General features: G+C 25.8%; 1 protein-coding gene across 7 annotated transcripts in view; it reads left to right on the top strand.

Annotated features, from left to right (window-relative positions):
* LOC148232809 (uncharacterized) overlaps positions 1–15,522 on the top strand; it is a 449,135-nt gene that overhangs the window by 280,234 nt on the left and 153,379 nt on the right. For 5 of the 7 annotated variants that reach the window (XM_088189595.1, XM_088189589.1, XM_088189590.1 and 2 more), the window contains one exon: positions 9,483–9,524. The exons of the other annotated variants lie outside the window; for them this stretch is intronic. The gene's annotated coding sequence lies outside the window, so the exon portion shown is untranslated. The remainder of the gene's footprint in view (positions 1–9,482; positions 9,525–15,522) is intronic. 7 annotated transcript variants of the gene reach the window in all.

The following is a 15,522-nucleotide window of genomic DNA, read 5'->3' as shown; positions in this document are numbered from 1 at the left end:
TTCTTTCATGTATTGCCTGTTTCATAAAGTGGCATCGTTTTTCATTTACGGTAAATCACCGAAGAAAAACCAATGAATCTGATAATTGTTATAATAATTTTTAAAAGTGGTTATGCCTAATAATTTTCAGATAGCAAATTTTTATTTATTTTTGCAATTGCAAATAGTGCATTTAACATATTTTTCAATGTAGTTTAGATAAAAGCGTCTTGAATAATTTACTGCTAAAATGGAGAGTTACTCTACACACAGTCTTATTTTATCTCTGTTCATTACGTAAGCACAGTTTTGAAGTAAAGTGAAAATAACGTATTGCAAAGCAAGGGTAGCAAGTAGATGAACGTAAACAAGTTATACTCCTTTTTTATTTACCGGTAAATGAAAAGTAAGCAATTACGCGGCGAAAGAGCGATACTTTGCTGCAGCAATTTTCTTTTATCGTTTTAGTTTATATGTATAATATTTTCTACGTATTATAGTATATGCACAAACTTGTAAATAGTTTGACGACTAAATACTATATTTAATAGCAAATCATTTTTTAAATTATCAATAGTATAATTATTGTTTGTATAATGGCTATTATGGCTATTATAATGGCAAATTTGTCAAATCATAGTTATCAGATTAGCAATGAAAAATAAATATAAAAAATGTTATTGCGTAATCTTGTCCTTAACTCATCAAAAAAATAATTATATTTTGTTTTTTGGTGTGAGAATCTCGGTTTAAATAAGTTTTATTAAATTATTAACAAAATGCTTGTTTTCGCAAAACTACTTTTCTGGATCACATATGATTTAGCAAATGTTTTCGTAGAGAATGTCTTTTCTGTGAGTTAGATATTTATATTGTTCTAGAGAGTTGCAATTGCGTCCTTTATTATTGTTCATTGCGGCCACTAAGTCAGTGCAATAGCTATAAGGAGCTGGCAAAAAATATTTAGGTTGGTGCTCATATATAGGTGTGCATCATAAGTGTTTTATTTAAAAATATATTTTTTTAATTAGCAAAAGTATAATTATTGTTTGAATATTGTTCATTATGACACATTGGAAAAATGTATTAAATCAGATTTGTAATAAAAAATAATTAAAATAAATATATTATGCTAATAAAAAGTGATTGTTAATCGTTTGACTTTATATTATGATTGATTTGATAAGTCAGGTACATAAATTTATTTTGACGATTTAAGACAAAAAAGAGATCCACCTCCTGTAAAAAATCAAATTTGTACATATTGTTTTGTTTTCTTTAGGGTAGTCTGCCATAATGACTTAATAGTAATAAATATACGTATCGTTAGTTTTTATAAATTAGTGATTTTCACAAAAGATATTAAGAAGTTTTATTACAAGTTTGCAAAAATATAAAGTTCTATGTTAAAATTTTAATAAAAAGATTATTTGTTAAGAAACATTATAAGATTAAAACTTTAGTGAAAATATCAGATGTTTGAATTGTAATTTAGAGTGTAGCTATTTATTGAAGTAAAATAAAAAATATTATTTTTGTTAATAGACCATAATTTATATGTAGGCACATACAATAGTAAAGTGCAAAAAAATATTGATGTATCGTAAAAAGAGGGCTTAAATATATAAAATACATTTTAAAGAAATGGTAATATATATATAAAATATTATTTGCAGCAGATTATTCGGAAAAATGACCTTTTAAATGCATTAAACTTATTAAAAATAATTTATTTGTGTTTACCTTGTTTTAAAACTACCTTATATGTGAAAAAATACATTTTTTGTAAAATTCTCTTTAAACAAATTTTCTATAAAAAAATATCAAAAAATAAACTTTCAAGATATTTTTTTTTCTTAGTTTACTAATATATATTTCATAAATTGCTATGTATAAGGAAATAAAGGGATGACCAAGTGAAAATGTTGCGTAACGCAAAAATTTGTATTTTTATGACAATTTAATATTTAAAATGGTGAGCTACAAATTTTGTTTTATATAATATAATATATTTTTTTTCTTTATTATTACTTTTATTTTACCCGAAAAATTGTAATATTTTTTCTTCAAAATTATTTTACTTTTTCTTAAAAAGAAATATTAAAACTGAATTTTCTGTGTAGTAATAATTTATTAGAGTGACCTAATTTTTGACAGACGTTACATTATTTTTAATTTTTATCTCGCTCTTGATATTTACACAGTAGTATTTCTTCTAACTGTGAAAATATTATAAATAAAATATAATCTAAGACTCAAAAAACCTACATTTTAAGTCTAAAGAGTCGTTCCTATTGTTCCAAGATGTGCTGAAATTATTTATGACTGTTAAGTTTGTTTTCATTAGAGAAATTTATATTATTTTAATAATTTATATGATTTCAAAGACATAAAATAAAAAAAGTTCCAAGTAGAGCAAGTCAACATTTGACATATTTAATTAGTGTAATTTCAAAAACATTTTGTCATAATGTATTATAGAAGGTATAAATATTAAAATTATTTTGTTTTTCGGTCAGTTTTTAATAATATACATAGTAATAAAATAAAGTGAAGAAAAAATATTAAAATGTTTGGTTTTAATTTTGATATTGCAGTGAATTTAATATTGGTGTTTCATATCACGTCGAGCTCACCACTTTCAGGTTTTGTGGTTGAAAGGGTGTGAGTGCAGCCAAAGTATATGAAAAATTATATAATGAATACTTTAGGATATGTAAATGCTGCTTTCAGGCGGTGAAGTTGAAATGACAGGTTTTGAAAATCGGTTAGTGCTCGCTGGCGTGTCGAGTTGTATTATTGTTAGCTGTGATTTCTGTAAAATGGTTGGGATTATCATAATGTGTTTTCTCAATTAGATGTGGGTTGAAGCTGTATTTTGCCTCGTCTCTGCTGCTGTGACTCCGTGGCATCTCTTCTTGTCTATCTTTCATGTCTCTCACCGCGACCCTGCCCCCTATGATTAAGTGTCATATTTTTATTAAGACAGCTGTTTATAGACCAAGTGCATTTCTTCATAGATACACCTACAAAATATTTTCATGCCATAAAAAAATGTCCAGATGGCAACTCCATAAGTGCAATAATATACGCAGGGTAGAATGTATTGTCTATCTAGCGCGTGTCCTTTCCAAACAAAGAGTAGTTTTAATTGGTGATATTAATAAGTGAATAGCATCTTGGAACCGATGTGATATTAGATATATGTGGAATATTTTTAAATAATAATGCAACTGTTTCGCCACGGTCTTTATTTCATTGTTGTGAATATAATGAGTGTTGCTTGACATTCAATACTTTTGATACATATCTCTTTTGGTTTGTTTAAATAGTCGTTAGAATAACATATAAACCATTGCAGATGATTCAAATTTCTTGAAAAAATCTGAAAAAGGTCTTTATTTTCAAGTCACTCACCACAATTTCCGCGACATATTACTAAAACATAAAACTAAAAATATATGTAAAAGTTACCTGTCTGATACATTTTTAATATGACACATTGCAAAGCAAAAAACACACCCGCGGTGTAATGTTCACATTCATATATTATCCTACAGAACCTATCCCATTTTCCAGCCATCACACCAGATATATTATACATACATATCACACTACATGCACACAGACCAACAGACAATAACAAATACACACACGTCACCCAGTGAAAAATGCGTCCCAAATCCCATCTAACCGTGTAAACCTAAAAAACCTTTATTTTTTGACTTCTGACACCACTTTACATCAGCTTTGAAATATGTTTTTTGGATGTACACACTTTTCGCGCTCACGAGGCAATGATTTATGACATATGTTCAGACGTTTATTCCATCTATATTCATGTTGCCAATTTGAGATCATGTAAAGAGTAATAGAGATAAATCTGAGATTGTGGCGGCGTATGCCGAATATTTTTAGTGATTGATTTTGGATTTATGCATAAGTAAAAGTTTAAAAAATGTATTTGCTGAATTTTATTTCTATAAATGTTTATACTATTTTGAAAGTTTTATATCATATTGAAATCAGAACTTGAACATATTTTTGTAATAATATAGTTTTTACTTTAAATTTACATGTTTATGCTTGATTATAGCAGATTTATCTATGTGTTTGGCTTTAATTATGATATAAAAAGTAAAAAAAGTAGCTTGACGAAGTAATAATATTTATATTTATAGTAGTGACTTAATAAGATATGAATGATTAACGGACGAGGCACCGCCGGCTATTGTGACCCCGTCGTGGCACCCAAGAATTCCATCACGTCAGTGTTGCCAAAATGCCGCTTTGTTTGTTACCAAATATAGCTTTCACAATACTACCCATAGCAATTTAAAATTAGGAAATTCAATTAAGAAAAGAAAAAGAGACCTTGAAAGTGTTGTGAAGCGAGTATTTTGATGACACACATTTGCACGAATTAAATAGCTGCTCTTGTTGCCGTCACCTCAGTGTTGCCATAGTATATAATTTATTATATTTTTCACACAACACTATGAAATAACTATTTTCTTTATATATAAGTGTTTGCTTTAATAATATTTTAATAGCTGTTAAACCGTAAACATTTTTTTAAATGCAGTATTAAAATATATGAAGAGTTGTTGTTTTTTTATATTACATGAGTGATATAATCAAAAAACAAATAAGTAAAAATAGTACATTTTTTTATAAACACTACCTCGAACAATCATTTAAATTAATTAGATTAATGTTGCAATAGCAATTTGTAGCTCTCTGAACCGCTATTGCTTTTTTCATTGGCATTTTTAATTAGCGATAATGTAAACGTTTTTACGTCAAAGCTTTATGAATAACAAAATGATGATAAAAATACTTTGCTAATGCGTAATTTACGCACTCTCTAATTTCATCGTGATTATACATAATAATCGGACAAGGCATTATTTTATATGTTTTTTTACGATTTTTTGTGGCCCTCCACTCCCATGGTTAAAGGGCGTTATTATCATAACGCCACGTAATCTTTCAAAGAGGACTTTTTTCAATTCATTAATATGCATGAGAAGTTCTTTGAAAACAACGCTTAATTATGTGACACGTAATTTAAAAGATTATGTTTTAAATGAAAATTTTGTCGATAAATTTTAACGACATTGGCTTTGTGTTGCACGGTGTGTTTATATTCGTATATTGTGACTTTTATTATATTTTTATATAATATATAAATTTAAATTTAAAAACTTTTCATTTAAGCACATTAAATAAATCATTACTTGTTAAGTAGAATCTTCAAGATTTATCTTTTAAACAAAGCTATAAATGATCAATGCTATAATTATTAAACACCATGCAACAAAATATTTGTAACTAAATTATTTTCTGTATAAAAAATATATTTATGGTATATACAATAGAATATTGATATTTTACAATTTGCTGTATTTACTTTAAAGCATTAAGGAATCATAAAATAAATTTATCTGGTTATTTAAATAAATTGTAAAATTTGGATTTATGATAAAAAATTCTAATTATTTTTTCATATTTTTAATATGATACATATAAGCTACGTTATCATTGTGCGTTATTGAGAAAAAATATAACGATGATATTTATATCTATTGCATTACCTTTAACTTTTTGTTGCGAGTTAGATCTAGATCAAAAATATTAAAAAAAATATATATATGTATATCTATTGTCAGCATTAAATTTAGTCTGATTATATATTATGTATAGTCACGATGAAATTTAATACTGCGTAAAATTATGCATTAGCGAGGCGGTTTTTGTCACATCAAATTTATATTCGAAAAGCTCCTAGGTAAAAAAAGCTTCCATTATCGCAGAGCTTTATCGCTAATTGAAAATGACTATGAAAACGGTGAACAGCGGATGTGATACAGCGAAACGTTTGTTTTAAGCGAATCGCTATAACGTAACGTTTTACACGCAAACTCGAACGGTTTTACGTATGTCGGAGAGTTCTCACGCGAAGGACGACCGAATTATTATTTTAGCATTTTTTTCTATGGTTAAAAAAACGCCATTTAAATAAATTGAATCGTACGACGAATTAAAATTGCGTGTTTTATTATGTGTGTGTGTGTGTTTTTTGTGGGTAAAAATCAAATGGGCTTCTGACGTAAAAGGGTGAAATATATAGAAATTTTAAATTTGTTTTTTTTTGTGATATTACTTAGTCGACGTTTTTTATTAGGAAATATAAAAAAATATAGCAATTAGTTTATTTGAGTATAATACTTAATTATTTTTCATTTTATCACGAATATTTTTTTGCAAAGAAAATAATAAAGTGGGTTGTTTGATTAAAAAAATATCATTATATCAAATAAAGTTAATTATAGTGCAAAGAAAATTGTTTTTCTTTGCTACAATGATACGGTAACATTTTTTTGTATGCATATAAAACGATTCGATTGCAATTATATTTTTTATATAGGTCAAATTCAGTTATAGCAATATTTATTGTGTAGTAAAAGTTTTATAATTAACTATTTTTATATTATTGTTAAAAATATATAAATAGAAAAAATAAATTTAGTAATTAACTCAACTCTAAAAACAATGAAATAAAAAAAATCATAGAAGTAAGATCAAATACAAAAACTAATTTAGTAATAAATTGACTATATAAACACGAAAATACAATTATTTTTTAAAAATTGATTGTTTTTAGATTTATATGTAAATAAACTATTTTATTATTATTGTAAAAATATTTTTGCTATAAATAGCTTAGTATGAATTTTTATCTTATTAAAATATATTAATATAATATTAAAGAAACATATGTCAACTATTTGCATTTTCCTAAAATAATACTTTGTTGAATAGTTGGCAATGACTTGCAATTTTATATATACAGATTGAAACATTACCATAGTATATAATGAATTATTTTATTTTTTAAATGGTTATTGAGAATGATATGATTGGCCATGTCGGGCATCGTGCTTTCAAAAAATTTTAAATCAAAAAATCCGTTACGTTAGTGTTGCCAGAGTGCCACTTAGTTGGTGGTCAAATAAATCAGATCTTGACAGTACTCCCCCCCTAGCAAATCATATTTGCAAAATTCAATTAGGAAGAAAGAAAAAATCATTGTCATTTACAAAAGTGTAAATGTTGCCTTATAAGCAATGAGGTCGGTGTAGTGAGTATTTTGTGCCTATAAAATAATAGCGCGCAGCGAATCAATGCAAGCAAAAAATTGTTGCTATTGGTGCTAGAGTGCTACCTAGTTTGTTGCCAATTTAATTAGTTCTTTACAATAATTATTGTATTAAAATCTTTTTTTAATTAGCTATATTTATATTATTAATTTTAATGTATGTAGTACATACAGAAATAAATTTAGTATTTTTTAACTTTATGATTTTAATTAGCTATAAAAACACTAAAATAAAAAATATACGTGAAAATAAGTGCAACAACAAAAACAAATACATATATATTTTTAATAGCTGTAAAAATATTTATTTTACATTATAATCTAAGGGTATTTTACAATATTTATTTAAACTATTGTTTTTGATATACAGAAATATATTTATTAGTAATTTGCTTAGCTTAATAAAATTGTAAATTTTTTGAAAAATCTTATATATTAGATTTTTATATAACTTTTGCCTTATTTGGAAAATTTAAATGCCTTTTTATATTCCAAGAAAAACAATGAACATTTATTTACTCTAATAGAAAAAGTCACTGAAAACATGTGTTACGGAGCATATTATTCGAGAGCACAAACCCTCGATAGAACAGAGGCACGCACCTTTGGCTGAGGATCTAAGAAAGATTTTACTCCAAGAAGCACTGTAGTCTATGGCCTCAGAAGATGTCAGGCATAATGGTGGCGTTAACTTTTGGCTGATTGCTTTGTAGAGGCAGAGTAAAGGCTTTAGTATAATAAAAAAAAGGAGGGGTGCTTAAAAATAAAAATGCCTTAAACGAAATAGTTTTTAATAGTTTTAAATCAAATCTTGAACCTTTAATGGTTATTTAAATATTTATTTTTATGTAATAAACATTTATATGTATTTTTAACTTTGACTATAAAAACTTATGCTTATAACAATTTAATCAAATAGGAAAAATTGGGTCAATGATATTTTCAATGAAAATAATCCCTTTAAACATTTTTTTTATCTTGACTTTAATATTAGGATTTATCTTTTTTTTTTTAATAAAAGAAGAAACCTTATAAAATAATTAAATTATAAAAGTTATAACTTTCTTAAATTTTCATCAAGTCAAAGTAAACAAATACGTTATATAATTTTTAAATTTATAAATAACTAGTGAAACCGTATTTACTAAATATCAGTACGAGGGTATGTTGAAACAAATTTAACTTAACCGTTGTACCTTACTTTATCAACAAACAACGAAAAATAAAATATCTCAAATGAAAATAAAAGATAACTATGTTGCCTAATGTACATATGCAATTTTTGATTTTTATATATTGTTATTTTTGAATTTTGAAATAACTTTTTTTATTTTTTATCAAGTCAAAATAAATATATACTTTTATAAATAATTAAAAAAACACGGTAAAATCGCGGTTTTTAAATATTACTATTAAAAATACCCATTATTGTTAATATAATTATAAAATAAATAGTTTAGATTCAATAAATTTTTTTTCAAGACAACAATTTTAGTCAAAACTATTGTTCTGCTTCTGATTTAAATTATCCGGAGCTACGCCGAATCTATTTATATAACCTTTAAATTATTAACCAGCTATCTTCGTAACCACATTACCGATTTAACAATTTGTTCAGGTTCATAGCTACATTATAAATGTAAGAGTATAAGCAAAAGTCTGGACTATTTTATTTCCGCAGCTATATTACACTTATTAATAATATAAATTTGAGCTACTAAAGTTATTTACAACTAATAAAAACATATGTCTCCAATTGCCACTGGTTATTTTTTAACAAATAATGTAATAAGTATTTCTGTTTACGCCTGTAATGATTTTTAAAAACAATATTGGTTCAATAATAAAATCTAATGAGACCCCAATAAAAACATGTTTTTTCAACACAGCTCGTAAATAAATATATTTTTTTCATTAGGATTTTGAATTGTATTTTTGATTTTACTTATTTTAAAATATATGTTGAAAAGCGCTGTTTTTAAATACTCTTTAAAATTCCTTGAAAACATTTTAAATGAAATCTTGTTCACTAAATATGAAAAATATATTACACAAACTGAAGGAGATTGGAGCGTATCACATAAATATGCATATACATTTTTTCGTTTACAATTTCGAGTACAATTTAGTACCCGGTATTAATTTAAAACTCGGGTTCAACCCCTTGGTGTGAATTTAATATTCAGCTGCAAATGACACGGTGAAAATTAAATTAAGAGAAAAAATACACATAAAGGAAGAATTAATGACGGACATTCACTATATACAATAGGAATAACGCCGGGGTTGAAAAACGCGTTGAATAATTCATTATCATATTTTTTTCTTCTTGTTGTTTCAGATTGTTCAAGCGTTGACTTTTTAAAGAAAATCTCGCCGAAACGTAAGTAATGCGGTTTTTATTGCCATAAAATTGAAAACGTTTAGGGCCCTTTGAAGTAGTAATAAAAATTCTATATAAATAAATTGGCTGAATATTTTCATGTTGCCTTTTATTAAATAATTATCAGCATATTCGTTGAATACACAGTATTTAATACATGAAAGATAAAAATAAACAAATTTATTTATATATTTATATATAATTTAACAAAATTGTTTGTGGTTAAATGAGACAACTATTCTATGAATCTCTTTGGCGTTGAATGTTTGATTTTTTTACATAACATAAAAACCAAAGTTGCTTCAATAAAAAACACCCAATTGATTAAATGTTTATTGAAATAAGAGCTTTTTAGGGATTTTAATGTTCATTTATAAAAATAGAAAAATCGTGGAAAACCTAATTTATAATGATCGATTTGAATTTAAATTCACTAATTCTGAAAAAAAAAATGGCTCTAGTCTTTCCTTTTGCGTCTATAAATTGAATCAAACTAAAAAATTTTGAAGTGCAATAATCTTCGGGAATGATTATTGCTTAGAATAATTGATAGACAATCACGTTAGTGGTAAGCTCCAACTTAAGGTTAGGTTAGGTTTAACGGTGGTCTCGTGTTAACAACGACGATTGTCCGATGATAACAAATGATGGCTTAAGCTATGATTAAAGACCATTACTATTTTAATACGAGTTTCGAAGCTTATAAATAAAGATTTAAAGAGTTTTTGTGGTAAATAAAAGCCTTTAAAAATTTTATGGCTATTGTGCAAACTTAGGTGCTCTGCAGTGTTAATTTAACAAATGTTTCGCTAAGTCAAACCTGTATTTTTGTATATTTTTAAATAATAATTAAAGCCTTTAATACATAAATTCTGCACTGCTGACATTTTATATTATTAAGTTCAATGATTTAAGGATTAATTGCAATTTTAATATTTTTAATCGCTTTATCCAAGTGTATTCAATATATTTTGTAAACCGAGTACAAAACAAGCCAAACACGTTTTGTTATTATGCCATATATGAAATCCTATGGATTTTTCCTTATGAATTTGTGAAAAAACACCGTCTTAGCGGCCTTGCTAAAAATCGTTTAAAACAACAGAACTTAGCTATGTTTCTTTAATGTATTTTTTTTAATACAATTATTTAATAAAATTATAAAAATATTAGATTTTTCGTCTTATGGATTTGCAAAAAAACGGCGTTTTAGCGGTCGTGCTAGAAGTTATGTTAGAAATAATAGGACGCTAGCTATGTATGTTTAGTGTATTTTTTTGCAAACAAATTTTATTAGAATCATGAAACCCAATGAATTTATTTCATAACTTTTCATTAAAACCACGTTTAAGCGGCCTTGCTAAAAAAAATAATCAATGCAACAGATCTTACTAATGTATTTTCTTGTCAAAGTCATAAAATCTAATGATTTTCTTATATACATTTGCAAAGAAACGGCGTTTTTGCTGCCTTGCTAAAAATAATCTTCAATGTTTTTTTGAAAACAATTTTTTATTATATTAAGTCATTATATTCAATGGATTTTTTTTATGAATTTGCAAAACGACCGGCTTTGCTGAAACGTAGCATACATGTATTTTTTGCATAAAATTTTTTTATGAAACCCAATGAATTTATTTTATATTTTTGCAAAAAATTGCGTTTAAGCGTTTTTGCTAAAATAAATAATCAATACAACATAACCTACACATGTATTTTCTTGCATTTAATTTTTTAATAAAGTCAAAATTTCTAATATTTTTTTTTCATATAAATTTGCAAAGAAACGGCGTTTTAGCGGCTTGCTAAAACTAATAATTAGAGCAACAGCTATGAATCTTTTATGTTTTTCTTCGATAAAATCTTTTAATACATTAAGTCATAATATCCAATGGATTATTTTCTTATGAATTTTCTAAACGACCGGCTTTGCTTAAATGTATCAAACATGCATTTTTTGCATACTATTTTTTATTAAATTCATAAAAAGTAATAGATTTTTCGTCCTAAATATATGCAAAAACGCGTTTTAGTGGCCATGATAATAGGAACGGTAAAAACAATAAGACAAAGTGATATAGTTCATTATTTTTTTTTTTGAAATGTTTAAAATGTAACTTTAATTTAAGTAGTAAATTAAGTTTACTTGACCATAACACATTGGTCTAACGACTTACAAAAAATTGAAAATTTTAATTTTTTTAGGTTAAGATCGCTGATCTCTTCCCTTTCTCTTCATCATATTTAATCATTTCATTATCTTGGTTGTATTAAAATGCAACATGCATTAGTTAAATCTGTTTTATTCGGAGCTTTCTTTATAACCTTAAACTTAATTAAAACTTGAAGTACATAAACTCGGATCTAACAAAATTTACATAAAAATATAATCTTTGAGCGATATTATAAATAGCGTAGCTTACAAATAACATTATTATTTAACTCATGCAATTTTGAACGAGAACATATGCTTGATGTGTTATAAAGTTAATTATAATATAAAGTTACTACTAAAATCATTTAGACTAGTTAGAGTCAAGGAAAAATAAGGTCATTGAATATTTACTCTTTATAAGCTTTTTACTGCAATTAAAATTGTACTTACATTCAACATTTTAGCTGCAATTTTCTATTTAATTTTTGATTTGAAATTTATTAAACTTTAACCATGAACTCAAATCTAGCAATCTTGCGCTAAATATGTATATACCATTTCGATCATCAGATCTAGTACAGGCAAGCAGTCACATTAAAACTTCAAGATTTAAAAGCAATTTTTGGATAAATTAAGGATCTTTACAATGCATTTCCACTGCACTATTTATATTATAATTGTAATTTATTAACGAATATCTTAGGTCATATTTAAACTGTCAATGTTTTTTTGTGGTTTAAACTTAAAATATAGCATGTTAATTAAAAAAGTACTTATTGAATTAAGATATTTAAATAACAATTAGTACGTATTTTATTATTAACCCTTTATTAATGTTTAATCAAGATTCACTACATTTGAGTATTTTATGTAGAATTTTAGTTAAATTCTACACATGAAAATTGTTTATTCTTAACTCTTTAAAGTCTAGTCTCATCAAATAATTTTAACTATTATTATTTATATGTAACATTCTATTCATTAAATTATATTATAATAATAGATTTAAATTTCAAGTAATTTAATATTTAAATAAAAAAGCCCAGTTGATCTAACACTAAATGACCAACTGTTTAATAAAAAATAAAAATATAAAAATATATGTATGTATTATAATTTTATTAATATTTTAAAATATTGGTTCAACTAAACTATTTATAAATTTGGATCATAAATCGGTAATTTTTTAACGAATACTGTGCAAATATTAGTAGGATAAAGCGTATAAAATAATATCATAACCTTAATATTACACATTCAAGGTTATCCTTAGTCTGTATGTATTTTTTGTAAATTTTTCTCTGAAGTTCAGCGCTGTTATAAGCGAGTGCTAATATAATTTATTTTATTGGCTCTTTGTAAAAGTGGGTATACTTTTTTTAATAAATATAGAAAGCTTATTAATGAAAAATACACAATTCTTTGAAGTGAAAACGTATTAATAAAAAAAACTTTCTGTTGTTAAAGTAGAATGGAAAATTCAAGGAAATTGCAAAAGCGTGCAGGAATAATTTTTCTCAAAATATTCACTGGGTTAAATGATATGTCATAGCGTATTCTTGTAACTCAATTGTGATTTATCCATTTTTTCGATTTTTGTAGATTTTGTAGAGTATTTATAAACTTAAAAATTAGGTAAAAACGTTATCCACAGATATTACACAATAAAAAATCTTTGTAATTGAATTTTAAGCCTATTTAATATTTAAACCTAATAAAAATGTGATTGCTTTTTAAAGCATTCTATGTAATTTTAATCACAAGCATCGCACCTTAAGCTCGTTTGAGTCTTAGCGACATTTTTATTCTTTTTAAATATTTTACCAGTTCCATATGAAAGTTAAAATTTGGCCATCGGCTTCGGCGATTAGCGAGCTTCGGTTAATTGAGTTGCTCGCTCCGGAATTAAAAGGTTCTTTCGCAAAATTTCAATTATGCGAAAAGACGCTCGTTGAGAGGAGTCAGGAGAGGAGAAAGAAAAAGGACACAAACGAAAAGCAATGTAGGATAATTAAATATGGCAATAAATGCTTCAGCCAAAACACTTCTTATTTTTTTGCTTCATTTCTTTGTTGGTGAGTTGGAATAATATAGATGTATGTTTGTATATACATAGAGTAGCTATTAAAAAGAAACAGATTTAAGACCGGCGCGAATCGTAATTATGGTAATTTGATTGCATCTGACTTTGGCTCCATTCAGGATTAAGTGCCCATTTATTGTGATATTAATTTAAAGCGAGATAAAATATCCTTGATTTAGTGTAGCTTTTGTACACATACAAAACGATCGTTATAATTTATTAGGAACTATAAGGGTATATCTGTGATAAATATAAGAAATAAATCACATAGGTTAACTTTATGGTAATAATTTACACACAACTCTCAAATTTTACTAACATGATTTCACTGACCTAGGTATTTGCGTATGTTATATTTATTCACTATATGATTTACATTTTCACTGTTTTTAATATTGAAAATATAATATAATTTCACTGGTAGTATACATTTGGTGTAACATATACATGTTTTGTATTATTTATTTTATTGATAATAAAAAACAAGATTTAGAAAACGATATTATTATATAACGGAAATTTTTACGTTTGTAATCAAATATTTTTTATTTTCGGTATAGGTAAAATAGTAGCAATTTTTTAATTTTCAAGTATTTATCCTTTGGAGAGTGCTTTATTTATTAAATAATTTAATTCAGTTGCTATTATTTCCCAAGTTTCTTTAATTATATTTGTATATTATTTTAAATATATATTCGGCAACCGTAATGAATTATGATAACCTGTCAGGTCACGATGGTCATAATTTTATTAAATAAATAAATAATTATAAATATATTTATATGTTATTCCCGTCTAGCCTTTTAAAGTTATTGTAATTTTAGTTTACAATACATTTAAATAACAAAACGCGCCACATTTGTTTGTGTGAATTTCATGCTGTATTTATTTTGCAAGAAATATACCAATTATATTCGAGTCACGTATAAACGCTCAAAACATAATGCTTTCAAATTGGTTTCGAGAAAATTTTACGAGCTCTATAAATTCACGTTATAAAAACGTAAAACGATTGTCATTTACAAAGGAATGAAAGATTGCCTACTCACAGGGTGACGCGTGACGAACTTAGTAAAAAATAAAATGAACAATATTTAATCTTTAAATAAAAGTTTTATTTTAATGGCGAGTTTAACAAGTTGCTATAGAAATTCTTTGAAAGTGCACGTTTGCATACAGCAGCGGTGCTAAACCCAATTATGACAATTCAAAGAGTTGCCAGAACAGTCTGCCAAAACAATTATTTCAAATATGTTAATATCTGAGTTCTGGCTGCAAAACAATGTTCGCATCTGAATCTGATTTTCTTTTCTAAGAAAAGTTTTCCGAGAGCTGTTAATGCTATGTAACAGCTGACGCCGATGTGAATTCAGCCATGCTCCTTTGACGGATAAGAAAAATTATCTAGGAAAGAAAATCATCTTTTCTTGTCTGCACTACTGTAACTTAGGATTGGATTTAATGTCCAGCTTTGCAAAAAAAATATAAAAAAAATATTCATCAAACGAAATTTTTATATTTCTCAAACAGTTTTATGAATTCAAAGAATATTAATTATACATTATATTTTTAAAATTTAAATTAAAAATATTCTCGAGTATATATTCACCGCTAAAATACATACAATTCTAAAACATTCATAAAGATAAATCGCAAATAGTAGTAAAATTTTTTTTCATTCGGCTAACTTCAGGTCTAAAAACGAATTTATAAACTCATTTAGTTATTAAAACAAGCCATATTTCCAGCATCCATTAATG

This window comes from Plectrocnemia conspersa, unplaced genomic scaffold (genome assembly GCF_051122295.1).
Source record: "Plectrocnemia conspersa isolate PC_06_02 unplaced genomic scaffold, ASM5112229v1 ptg000008l, whole genome shotgun sequence".
Taxonomy (NCBI): Eukaryota; Metazoa; Arthropoda; class Insecta; order Trichoptera; family Polycentropodidae; genus Plectrocnemia; species Plectrocnemia conspersa.
This window is presented reverse-complemented; position numbering and strand designations above follow the sequence as displayed.